We start from the raw sequence: 13,542 nt of genomic DNA, 5'->3' as shown, positions 1-13,542 counted from the left end.
TGACATTTACTCCTGAGGTACTGACCTGTTGCACCCTCTACAACCACTGTGGTTATTATTATTATTTGACCCTGTTGGTCATCTATGAACATTTGAACATCTTGGCCATGTTCTGTTATAATCTCCACCCGGCAGAGCCAGAAGAGGACCGGCCACCCCTCATAGCCTGGTTCCTCTCTAGGTTTCTTCCTAGGTTTTGGCCTTTCTAGGGAGTTTTTCCTAGCCACCGTGCTTCTACACCTGCATTGCTTGCTGTTTGGGGTTTTAGGCTGGGTTTCTGTACAGCACTTTGAGATATCAGCTGATGTAAGAAGGGCTATATAAATACATTTGATTTGATTTGAAGTATGTAGTAGGCTAGTATGTGAAACTTTATATCCACCAAACTTTACAGTTGGCACAATGCATTGGGGCAGGTAGTGTTCTCCTGGCATCCGCCAAACCCAGATTAATCTGTCAGACTGCCAGATGGTGAAGTGTGATTCATCACTCCTTAGAACGTATTTCCACTAGTCCAGAGTCCGATGGCGGTGAGCTTTACACCACTCCAGGAGAACAACAGTGGTAGGCTTGATTACCAACAATGACGAGACGCTTGGCATTGAGCATGGTGAACTTAGGCTTGTGTGCAGCTGCTCGGCCATGGAAACCCATTGCAGGAAGCTCCCGACAAACAGTTATTGTGTTGACGTTGCTTCCAGAGGCAGTTTGGAACTCTGTAGTGAGTGTTGCAACCGAGGACAGACGACTTTTACGCCCTTCAATACTTGGCGGTCCCATTCTGTGAGCTTCTGTGGCCTACCACTAAACGACTGACAAATTTTTGCTCCTAGATGTTTCCACTCACAATAACAGCACTTACAGTTGATCGGGGCAGCTCTAGCAGGGCAGAAACTTGACAAACTGACTTGATGGAAAGGTGGCATCCTAAGACAGGGCCACGTTGAAAGACACTGAGCTCTTCAGAAAGGCCATTCTACTGACAATGTTTGTCTATGGAGATTGCATGGCGGTGTGCTTGATTTTATACACCTGTCAGCAACGGGTGTGGCTGAAATAGAATCTACTGATTTAAAGAGTTGTCCACATACTTTTGTATATATAGTGTAGTTAAATCAGGTTAATATATAGTGTAGTTAATCAGTGTAATATATAGTGTAATATATAGTGTAGTTAACCAGTGTAATATATAGTGTAGTTAACCAGTGTAATATATAGTGTAGTTAATCAGTGTAATATATAGTGTAGTTAACCAGGTTAATATATAGTGTAGTTAATCAGTGTAATATATAGTGTAGTTAATCAGTGTAATATATAGTGTAGTTAATATATAGTGTAGTTAACCAGTGTAATATATAGTGTAATATATAGTGAAGTTAATCAGTGTAATATATAGTGTAGTTAATATATAGTGTAGTTAATCAGTGTAATATATAGTGTAATATATAGTGAAGTTAATCAGTGTAATATATAGTGTAGTTAATATATAGTGTAGTTAACCAGTGTAATATATAGTGTAGTTAACCAGTGTAATATATAGTGTAGTTAACCAGTGTAACATATAGTGTAGTTAACCAGTGTAATATATAGTGTAGTTAATATATAGTGTAGTTAACCAGTGTAATATATAGTGTAGTTAATCAGTGTAATATATAGTGTAATATATAGTGTAGTTAACCAGTGTAATATATAGTGTAGTTAACCAGTGTAATATATAGTGTAGTTAACCAGTGTAACATATAGTGTAGTTAACCAGTGTAATATATAGTGTAGTTAATATATAGTGTAGTTAACCAGTGTAATATATAGTGTAGTTAACCAGTGTAATATATAGTGTAGTTAACCAGTGTAATATATAGTGTAGTTAACCAGTGTAATATATAGTGTAGTTAACCAGTGTAATATATAGTGTAGTTAACCAGTGTAATATATGGTGTAGTTAACCAGTGTAATATATAGTGTAGTTAACCAGTGTAATATATAGTGTAGTTAACCAGTGTAATATATAGTGTAGTTAACCAGTGTAATATATAGTGTAGTTAACCAGTGTAATATATAGTGTAGTTAACCAGTGAAATATATAGTGTAGTTAACCAGTGTAATATATAGTGTAGTTAACCAGTGTAATATATAGTGTAGTTAACCAGTGTAATATATAGTGTAGTTAACCAGTGTAATATATAGTGTAGTTAACCAGTGAAATATATAGTGTAGTTAACCAGTGTAATATATAGTGTAGTTAACCAGTGTAATATATAGTGTAGTTAACCAGTGTAATATATAGTGTAGTTAACCAGTGTAATATATAGTGTAGTTAATCAGTGTAATATATAGTGTAGTTAACCAGTGTAATATATAGTGTAACATATAGTGTAGTTAACCAGTGTAATATATAGTGTAGTTAATCAGTGTAATATATAGTGTAATATATAGTGTAGTTAACCAGTGTAATATATAGTGTAGTGTTAACCAGTGTAATATATAGTGTAGTTAACCAGTGTAATATATGGTGTAGTTAACCAGTGTAATATATAGTGTAGTTAACCAGTGTAATATATAGTGTAGTTAACCAGTGTAATATATAGTGTAGTTAACCAGTGTAATATATAGTGTAGTTAATATATAGTGTAGTTAACCAGTGTAATATATAGTGTAGTTAACCAGTGTAATATATAGTGTAGTTAACCAGTGTAATATATAGTGTAGTTAATATATAGTGTAGTTAACCAGTGTAATATATAGTGTAGTTAATATATAGTGTAGTTAACCAGTATAATATATAGTGTAGTTAATATATAGTGTAGTTAACAAGGTTAATATATAGTGTAGTTAACCAGTGTAATATATAGTGTAGTTAACCAGTGTAATATATAGTGTAGTTAACCAGTGTAATATATAGTGTAGTTAATCAGTGTAATATATAGTGTAGTTAATCAGTGTAATATATAGTATAGTTAATCAGTGTAATATATAGTGTAATATATAGTGTAATGCATAGTATATTTAATCAGTGTAATATATAGTGTAATATATAGTGTAATATATAGTGTAGTTAACCAGTGTAATATATAGTGTAATATATAGTGTAGTTAACCAGTGTAATATATAGTGTAGTTAACCAGTGTAATATATAGTGTAGTTAACCAGTGTAATTTATAGTGTAGTTAACCAGTGTAATATATAGTGTAGTTAACCAGTGTAATATATAGTGTAGTTAACCAGTGTAATATATAGTGTAGTTAACCAGTGTAATATATAGTGTAGTTAACCAGTGTAATATATAGTGTAGTTAACCAGTGTAATATATAGTGTAGTTAACCAGTGTAATATATAGTGTAATAATGTAGTTAACCAGTGTAATATATAGTGTAGTTAACCAGTGTAATATATGGTGTAGTTAACCAGTGTAATATATAGTGTAGTTAACCAGTGTAATATATAGTGTAGTTAACCAGTGTAATATATAGTGTAGTTAACCAGTGTAATATATAGTGTAGTTAACCAGTGTAATATAGTGTAGTTAACCAGTGTAATATATAGTGTAGTTAACCAGTGTAATATATAGTGTAGTTAATCAGTCTAATATATAGTGTAGTTAACCAGTGTAATATATAGTGTAGTTAATCAGTGTAATATATATTGTAGTTAACCAGGTTAATATATAGTGTAGTTAAGCAGTGTAATATATAGTGTAGTTAATCAGTGTAATATATAGTGTAGTTAACCAGTGTAATATATAGTGTAATATATAGTGTAGTTAACCAGTGTAATATATAGTGTAGTTAATCAGTGTAATATATTGTGTAATATATAGTGTAGTTAACAGTGTAATATATAGTGTAGTTAACCAGTGTAATATATAGTGTAGTTAACCAGTGTAATATATAGTGTAATATATAGTTAACCAGTAATATATAGTAATATATAGTGTAGTTAACCAGTGTAATATATAGTGTAGTTAACCAGTGTAATATATAGTGTAGTTAACCAGTGTAATATAGTGTAATATATAGTGTAGTTAATATATAGTGTAGTTAACCAGTGTAATATATAGTGTAGTTAACCAGTGTAATATATAGTGTAGTTAACCAGTGTAATATATAGTGTAGTTAATATATAGTGTAGTTAACCAGTGTAATATATAGTGTAGTTAATATATAGTGTAGTTAACCAGTGTAATATATAGTGTAGTTAATATATAGTGTAGTTAACCAGGTTAATATATAGTGTAGTTAACCAGTGTAATATATAGTGTAGTTAACCAGTGTAATATATAGTGTAGTTAACCAGTGTAATATATAGTGTAGTTAATCAGTGTAATATATAGTGTAGTTAATCAGTGTAATATATAGTATAGTTAATCAGTGTAATATATAGTGTAATATATAGTGTAATACATAGTATATTTAATCAGTGTAATATATAGTGTAATATATAGTGTAATATATAGTGTAGTTAACCAGTGTAATATATAGTGTAATATATAGTGTAGTTAACCAGTGTAATATATAGTGTAGTTAACCAGTGTAATATATAGTGTAGTTAACCAGTGTAATTTATAGTGTAGTTAACCAGTGTAATATATAGTGTAGTTAATCAGTGTAATATATAGTGTAGTTAACCAGTGTAATATATAGTGTAACATATAGTGTAGTTAACCAGTGTAATATATAGTGTAGTTAATCAGTGTAATATATTGTGTAATATATAGTGTAGTTAACCAGTGTAATATATAGTGTAGTTAACCAGTGTAATATATAGTGTAGTTAACCAGTGTAATATATGGTGTAGTTAACCAGTGTAATATATAGTGTAGTTAACCAGTGTAATATATAGTGTAGTTAACCAGTGTAATATATAGTGTAGTTAACCAGTGTAATATATAGTGTAGTTAATATATAGTGTAGTTAACCAGTGTAATATATAGTGTAGTTAACCAGTGTAATATATAGTGTAGTTAACCAGTGTAATATATAGTGTAGTTAATATATAGTGTAGTTAACCAGTGTAATATATAGTGTAGTTAATATATAGTGTAGTTAACCAGTGTAATATATAGTGTAGTTAGTTAATATATAGTGTAGTTAACAGGTTAATATATAGTGTAGTTAACCAGTGTAATATATAGTGTAGTTAACCAGTGTAATATATAGTGTAGTTAACCAGTGTAATATATAGTGTAGTTAATCAGTGTAATATATAGTGTAGTTAATCAGTGTAATATATAGTATAGTTAATCAGTGTAATATATAGTGTAATATATAGTGTAATACATAGTATATTTAATCAGTGTAATATATAGTGTAATATATAGTGTAATATATAGTGTAGTTAACCAGTGTAATATATAGTGTAATATATAGTGTAGTTAACCAGTGTAATATATAGTGTAGTTAACCAGTGTAATATATAGTGTAGTTAACCAGTGTAATTTATAGTGTAGTTAACCAGTGTAATATATAGTGTAGTTAACCAGTGTAATATATAGTGTAGTTAACCAGTGTAATATATAGTGTAGTTAACCAGTGTAATATATAGTGTAGTTAACCAGTGTAATATATAGTGTAGTTAACCAGTGTAATATATAGTGTAGTTAACCAGTGTAATATATAGTGTAGTTAACCAGTGTAATATATAGTGTAGTTAACCAGTGTAATATATGGTGTAGTTAACCAGTGTAATATATAGTGTAGTTAACCAGTGTAATATATAGTGTAGTTAACCAGTGTAATATATAGTGTAGTTAACCAGTGTAATATAGTGTAGTTAACCAGTGTAATATATAGTGTAGTTAACCAGTGTAATATATAGTGTAGTTAATCAGTCTAATATATAGTGTAGTTAACCAGTGTAATATATAGTGTAGTTAATCAGTGTAATATATATTGTAGTTAACCAGGTTAATATATAGTGTAGTTAAGCAGTGTAATATATAGTGTAGTTAATCAGTGTAATATATAGTGTAGTTAACCAGTGTAATATATAGTGTAACATATAGTGTAGTTAACCAGTGTAATATATAGTGTAGTTAATCAGTGTAATATATAGTGTAATATATAGTGTAGTTAACCAGTGTAATATATAGTGTAGTTAACCAGTGTAATATATAGTATAGTTAACCAGTGTAATATATAGTGTAGTTAACCAGTGTAATATATAGTGTAGTTAACCAGTGTAATATATAGTGTAGTTAATCAGTCTAATATATAGTGTAGTTAACCAGTGTAATATATAGTGTAGTTAATCAGTGTAATATATAGTGTAGTTAACCAGTGTAATATATAGTGTAGTTAACCAGTGTAATATATAGTGTAGTTAACCAGTGTAATATATAGTGTAGTTAACCAGTGTAACATATAGTGTAGTTAACCAGTGTAATATATAGTGTAGTTAATATATAGTGTAGTTAACCAGTGTAATATATGGTGTAGTTAACCAGTGTAATATATAGTGTAGTTAATCAGTGTAATATATAGTGTAGTTAACCAGTGTAATATATAGTGTAGTTAACCAGTGTAATATATAGTGTAACATATAGTGTAGTTAACCAGTGTAATATATAGTGTAGTTAATCAGTGTAATATATAGTGTAATATATAGTGTAGTTAACCAGTGTAATATATAGTGTAGTTAACCAGTGTAATATATAGTGTAGTTAACCAGTGTAATATATGGTGTAGTTAACCAGTGTAATATATAGTGTAGTTAACCAGTGTAATATATAGTGTAGTTAACCAGTGTAATATATAGTGTAGTTAACCAGTGTAATATATAGTGTAGTTAATATATAGTGTAGTTAACCAGTGTAATATATAGTGTAGTTAACCAGTGTAATATATAGTGTAGTTAATATATAGTGTAGTTAACCAGTGTAATATATAGTGTAGTTAATATATAGTGTAGTTAACCAGTGTAATATATAGTGTAGTTAATATATAGTGTAGTTAACCAGGTTAATATATAGTGTAGTTAACCAGTGTAATATATAGTGTAGTTAACCAGTGTAATATATAGTGTAGTTAACCAGTGTAATATATAGTGTAGTTAATCAGTGTAATATATAGTGTAGTTAATCAGTGTAATATATAGTATAGTTAATCAGTGTAATATATAGTGTAATATATAGTGTAATACATAGTATAGTTAATCAGTGTAATATATAGTGTAATATATAGTGTAATATATAGTGTAGTTAACCAGTGTAATATATAGTGTAATATATAGTGTAGTTAACCAGTGTAATATATAGTGTAGTTAACCAGTGTAATATATAGTGTAGTTAACCAGTGTAATATATAGTGTAGTTAACCAGTGTAATATATAGTGTAGTTAACCAGTGTAATATATAGTGTAGTTAACCAGTGTAATATATAGTGTAGTTAACCAGTGTAATATATAGTGTAGTTAACCAGTGTAATATATAGTGTAGTTAACCAGTGTAATATATGGTGTAGTTAACCAGTGTAATATATAGTGTAGTTAACCAGTGTAATATATAGTGTAGTTAACCAGTGTAATATATAGTGTAGTTAACCAGTGTAATATATAGTGTAGTTAACCAGTGTAATATAGTGTAGTTAACCAGTGTAATATATAGTGTAGTTAACCAGTGTAATATATAGTGTAGTTAATCAGTCTAATATATAGTGTAGTTAACCAGTGTAATATATAGTGTAGTTAATCAGTGTAATATATATTGTAGTTAACCAGGTTAATATATAGTGTAGTTAACCAGTGTAATATATAGTGTAGTTAATCAGTGTAATATATAGTGTAGTTAACCAGTGTAATATATAGTGTAACATATAGTGTAGTTAACCAGTGTAATATATAGTGTAGTTAATCAGTGTAATATATAGTGTAATATATAGTGTAGTTAACCAGTGTAATATATAGTGTAGTTAACCAGTGTAATATATAGTGTAGTTAACCAGTGTAATATATGGTGTAGTTAACCAGTGTAATATATAGTGTAGTTAACCAGTGTAATATATAGTGTAGTTAACCAGTGTAATATATAGCGTAGTTAACCAGTGTAATATATAGTGTAGTTAATATATAGTGTAGTTAACCAGTGTAATATATAGTGTAGTTAACCAGTGTAATATATAGTGTAGTTAACCAGTGTAATATATAGTGTAGTTAATATATAGTGTAGTTAACCAGTGTAATATATAGTGTAGTTAATATATAGTGTAGTTAACCAGTGTAATATATAGTAGTAGTTAATATATAGTGTAGTTAACCAGGTTAATATATAGTGTAGTTAACCAGTGTAATATATAGTGTAGTTAACCAGTGTAATATATAGTGTAGTTAACCAGTGTAATATATAGTGTAGTTAATCAGTGTAATATATAGTGTAGTTAATCAGTGTAATATATAGTATAGTTAATCAGTGTAATATATAGTGTAATATATAGTGTAATATATAGTATAGTTAATCAGTGTAATATATAGTGTAATATATAGTGTAATATATAGTGTAGTTAACCAGTGTAATATATAGTGTAATATATAGTGTAGTTAACCAGTGTAATATATAGTGTAGTTAACCAGTGTAATATATAGTGTAGTTAACCAGTGTAATATATAGTATAGTTAACCAGTGTAATATATAGTGTAGTTAACCAGTGTAATATATAGTGTAGTTAACCAGTGTAATATATAGTGTAGTTAATCAGTCTAATATATAGTGTAGTTAACCAGTGTAATATATAGTGTAGTTAACCAGTGTAATATATAGTGTAGTTAACCAGTGTAATATATAGTGTAGTTAACCAGTGTAATATATAGTGTAGTTAACCAGTGTAATATATAGTGTAGTTAACCAGTGTAACATATAGTGTAGTTAACCAGTGTAATATATAGTGTAGTTAATATATAGTGTAGTTAACCAGTGTAATATATAGTGTAGTTAACCAGTGTAATATATAGTGTAGTTAACCAGTGTAATATATAGTGTAGTTAATCAGTGTAATATATAGTGTAGTTAACCAGTGTAATATATAGTGTAGTTAACCAGTGTAATATATAGTGTAGTTAACCAGTGTAATATATAGTGTAGTTAACCAGTGTAACATATAGTGTAGTTAACCAGTGTAATATATAGTGTAGTTAATATATAGTGTAGTTAACCAGTGTAATATATGGTGTAGTTAACCAGTGTAATATATAGTGTAGTTAATCAGTGTAATATATAGTGTAGTTAACCAGTGTAATATATAGTGTAGTTAACCAGTGTAATATATAGTGTAGTTAATCAGTCTAATATATAGTGTAGTTAACCAGTGTAATATATAGTGTAGTTAACCAGTGTAATATATAGTGTAGTTAACCAGTGTAATATATAGTGTAGTTAACCAGTGTAACATATAGTGTAGTTAACCAGTGTAATATATAGTGTAGTTAATATATAGTGTAGTTAACCAGTGTAATATATGGTGTAGTTAACCAGTGTAATATATAGTGTAGTTAACCAGTGTAATATATAGTGTAGTTAACCAGTGTAATATATAGTGTAGTTAACCAGTGTAATATATAGTGTAGTTAACCAGTGTAATATATAGTGTAGTTAACCAGTGTAATATATGGTGTAGTTAACCAGTGTAATATATAGTGTAGTTAACCAGTGTAATATATAGTGTAGTTAACCAGTGTAATATATAGTGTAGTTAACCAGTGTAATATATAGTGTAGTTAACCAGTGTAATATATAGTGTAGTTAACCAGTGTAATATATAGTGTAGTTAACCAGTGTAATATATAGTGTAGTTAACCAGTGTAATATATAGTGTAGTTAACCAGTGTAATATATAGTGTAGTTAATATATAGTGTAGTTAACCAGTGTAATATATAGTGTAGTTAACCAGTGTAATATATAGTGTAGTTAACCAGTGTAATATATAGTGTAGTTAATATATAGTGTAGTTAACTAAATATATAGTGTAGTTAATATATAGTGTAGTTAACCAGTGTAATATATAGTGTAGTTAATATATAGTGTAGTTAACAGGTTAATATATAGTGTAGTTAACCAGTGTAATATATAGTGTAGTTAACCAGTGTAATATATAGTGTAGTTAACCAGTGTAATATATAGTGTAGTTAACCAGTGTAATATATAGTGTAGTTAATATATAGTGTAGTTAACCAGTGTAATATATAGTGTAGTTAATATATAGTGTAGTTAACCAGTGTAATATATAGTGTAGTTAATATATAGTGTAGTTAACCAGTGTAATATATAGTGTAGTTAATATATAGTGTAGTTAACCAGTGTAATATATAGTGTAGTTAATATATAGTGTAGTTAACCAGTGTAATATATAGTGTAGTTAACCAGTGTAATATATAGTGTAGTTAATATATAGTGTAGTTAACCAGTGTAATATATAGTGTAGTTAACCAGTGTAATATATAGTGTAGTTAATATATAGTATAGTTAACCAGTGTAATATATAGTATAGTTAATCAGTGTAATATATAGTATAGTTAATCAGTGTAATATAGTGTAAACCAGTGTAATATATAGTGTAGTTAACCAGTGTAATATATAGTGTAGTTAACCAGTGTAATATATAGTGTAGTTAACCAGTGTAATATATAGTGTAGTTAACCAGTCTAATATATAGTGTAGTTAACCAGTGTAATATATAGTGTAGTTAATATATAGTGTAGTTAACCAGTGTAATATATAGTGTAGTTAATATATAGTGTAGTTAACCAGTGTAATATATAGTGTAGTTAATATATAGTGTAGTTAACCAGTGTAATATATAGTGTAGTTAACCAGTGTAATATATAGTGTAGTTAATATATAGTGTAGTTAATCAGTGTAATATATAGTGTAGTTAACCAGTGTAATATATAGTGTAGTTAACCAGTGTAATATATAGTGTAGTTAACCAGTGTAATATATAGTGTAGTTAACCAGTCTAATATATAGTGTAGTTAACCAGTGTAATATATAGTGTAGTTAATATATAGTGTAGTTAATAAACCGGTGTAATATATAGTTGAAAATGTAGTTAACCAGTGTAATATATAGTGTAGTTAACCAGTGTAATATATAGTGTAGTTAACCAGTGTAATATATAGTGTAGTTAACCAGTGTAATATATAGTGTAGTTAACCAGTGTAATATATAGTGTATACAGTTTATATTTAAGGAAAGTGAAAGTATTTTCACTTAAATCATGCAGTTGTGCAACTCACCCCTCTCTCTTGTGACCTTGTCTGAAGACAGAAGATAAAATATGATGCATTATGGGTACTAGAACATGAAGACAGACTACATCCTCTCTATTGTGACCTCCTCTGTAGACAGTACATAAAACATGATGGTTAATTCCTCTATTTCCTTAATAATGTTGGTAATGTTGAAAATGACTTAAATATAGTATATTCACTCAACTTGCTATCAAAACAGACAGGAACAAAGGGAGGCAATAAACCATGAGGTCTGTGATTAACAGTTGACCCATCAGTATTATAGTAATAAACCATGAGGTCTGTGATTAACAGTTGACCCATCAGTATTATAGTAATAAACCATGAGGTCTGTGATTAACAGTTGACCCATCAGTATTATAGTAATAAACCATGAGGTCTGTGATTAACAGTTGACCCATCAGTATTATAGTAATAAACCATGAGGTCTGTGATTAACAGTTGACCCATCAGTATTATAGTAATAAACCATGAGGTCTGTGATTAACAGTTGACCCATCAGTATTATAGTAATAAACCACAGGTCTGTGATTAACAGTTGACCCATCAGTATTATAGTAATAAACCATGAGGTCTGTGATTAACAGTTGACCCATCAGTATTATAGTAATAAACCATGAGGTCTGTGATTAACAGTTGACCCATCAGTATTATAGTAATAAACCATGAGGTCTGTGATTAACAGTTGACCCATCAGTATTATAGTAATAAACCATGAGGTCTGTGATTAACAGTTGACCCATCAGTATTATAGTAATAAACCATGAGGTCTGTGATTAACAGTTGACCCATCAGTATTATAGTAATAAACCATGAGGTCTGTGATTAACAGTTGACCCATCAGTATTATAGTAATAAACCATGAGGTCTGTGATTAACAGTTGACCCATCAGTATTATAGTAATAAACCACATCTGTGATTAACAGTTGATTATAGTAATAAACCATGAGGTCTGTGATTAACAGTTGACCCATCAGTATTATAGTAATAAACCATGAGGTCTGTGATTAACAGTTGACCCATCAGTATTATAGTAATAAACCATGAGGTCTGTGATTAACAGTTGACCCATCAGTATTATAGTAATAAACCATGAGGTCTGTGATTAACAGTTGACCCATCAGTATTATAGTAATAAACCATGAGGTCTGTGATTAACAGTTGACCCATCAGTATTATAGTAATAAACCATGAGGTCTGTGATTAACAGTTGACCCATCAGTATTATAGTAATAAAACCATGAGGTCTGTGATTAACAGTTGACCCATCAGTATTATAGTAATAAACCATGAGGTCTGTGATTAACAGTTGACCCATCAGTATTATAGTAATAAACCATGAGGTCTGTGATTAACAGTTGACCATCAGTATTATAGTAATAAACCATGAGGTCTGTGATTAACAGTTGACCCATCAGTATTATAGTAATAAAGTTGACCCATCAGAGGTCTGTGATTAACAGTTGACCCATCAGTATTATAGTAATAAACCACGAGGTCTGTGATTAACAGTTGACCCATCAGTATTATAGTAATAAACCATGAGGTCTGTGATTAACAGTTGACCCATCAGTATTATAGTAATAAACCACGAGGTCTGTGATTAACAGTTGACCCATCAGTATTATAGTAATAAACCATGAGGTCTGTGATTAACAGTTGACCCATCAGTATTATAGTAATAAACCATGAGGTCTGTGATTAACAGTTGACCCATCAGTATTATAGTAATAAACCATGAGGTCTGTGATTAACAGTTGACCCATCAGTATTATAGTAATAAACCATGAGGTCTGTGATTAACAGTTGACCCATCAGTATTATAGTAATAAACCATGAGGTCTGTGATTAACAGTTGACCCATCAGTATTATAGTAATAAACCATGAGGTCTGTGATTAACAGTTGACCCATCAGTATTATAGTAATAAACCATGAGGTCTGTGATTAACAGTTGACCCATCAGTATTATAGTAATAAACCATGAGGTCTGTGATTAACAGTTGACCCATCAGTATTATAGTAATAAACCATGAGTCTGTGATTAACAGTTGACCCATCAGTATTATAATGAGGTCTGTGATTAACAGTTGACCCATCAGTATTATAGTAATAAACCATGAGGTCTGTGATTAACAGTTGACCCATCAGTATTATAGTAATAAACCATGAGGTCTGTGATTAACAGTTGACCCATCAGTATTATAGTAATAAAACCATGAGGTCTGTGATTAACAGTTGACCCATCAGTATTATAGTAATAAACCATGAGGTCTGTGATTAACAGTTGACCCATCAGTATTATAGTA

General features: G+C 29.3%; 1 long non-coding RNA gene across 1 annotated transcript in view; it reads right to left on the bottom strand.

Moving 5' to 3' along the window:
* Positions 1 to 11,430, bottom strand: part of LOC135567420 (uncharacterized) — a 32,676-nt gene extending 21,246 nt beyond the window's left edge. The window contains exon 1 of the long non-coding RNA XR_010462348.1: positions 11,219 to 11,430. This is a non-coding gene — a long non-coding RNA (uncharacterized LOC135567420). The remainder of the gene's footprint in view (positions 1 to 11,218) is intronic.
* Positions 11,431 to 13,542: the final 2,112 nt, after the last annotated feature.

This window comes from Oncorhynchus nerka, unplaced genomic scaffold (assembly GCF_034236695.1).
Source record: "Oncorhynchus nerka isolate Pitt River unplaced genomic scaffold, Oner_Uvic_2.0 unplaced_scaffold_2076, whole genome shotgun sequence".
NCBI lineage: Eukaryota > Metazoa > Chordata > Actinopteri > Salmoniformes > Salmonidae > Oncorhynchus > Oncorhynchus nerka.
Note: the sequence above shows the minus strand (reverse complement) of the source record. Positions and strands in the feature narration are given on the sequence as shown.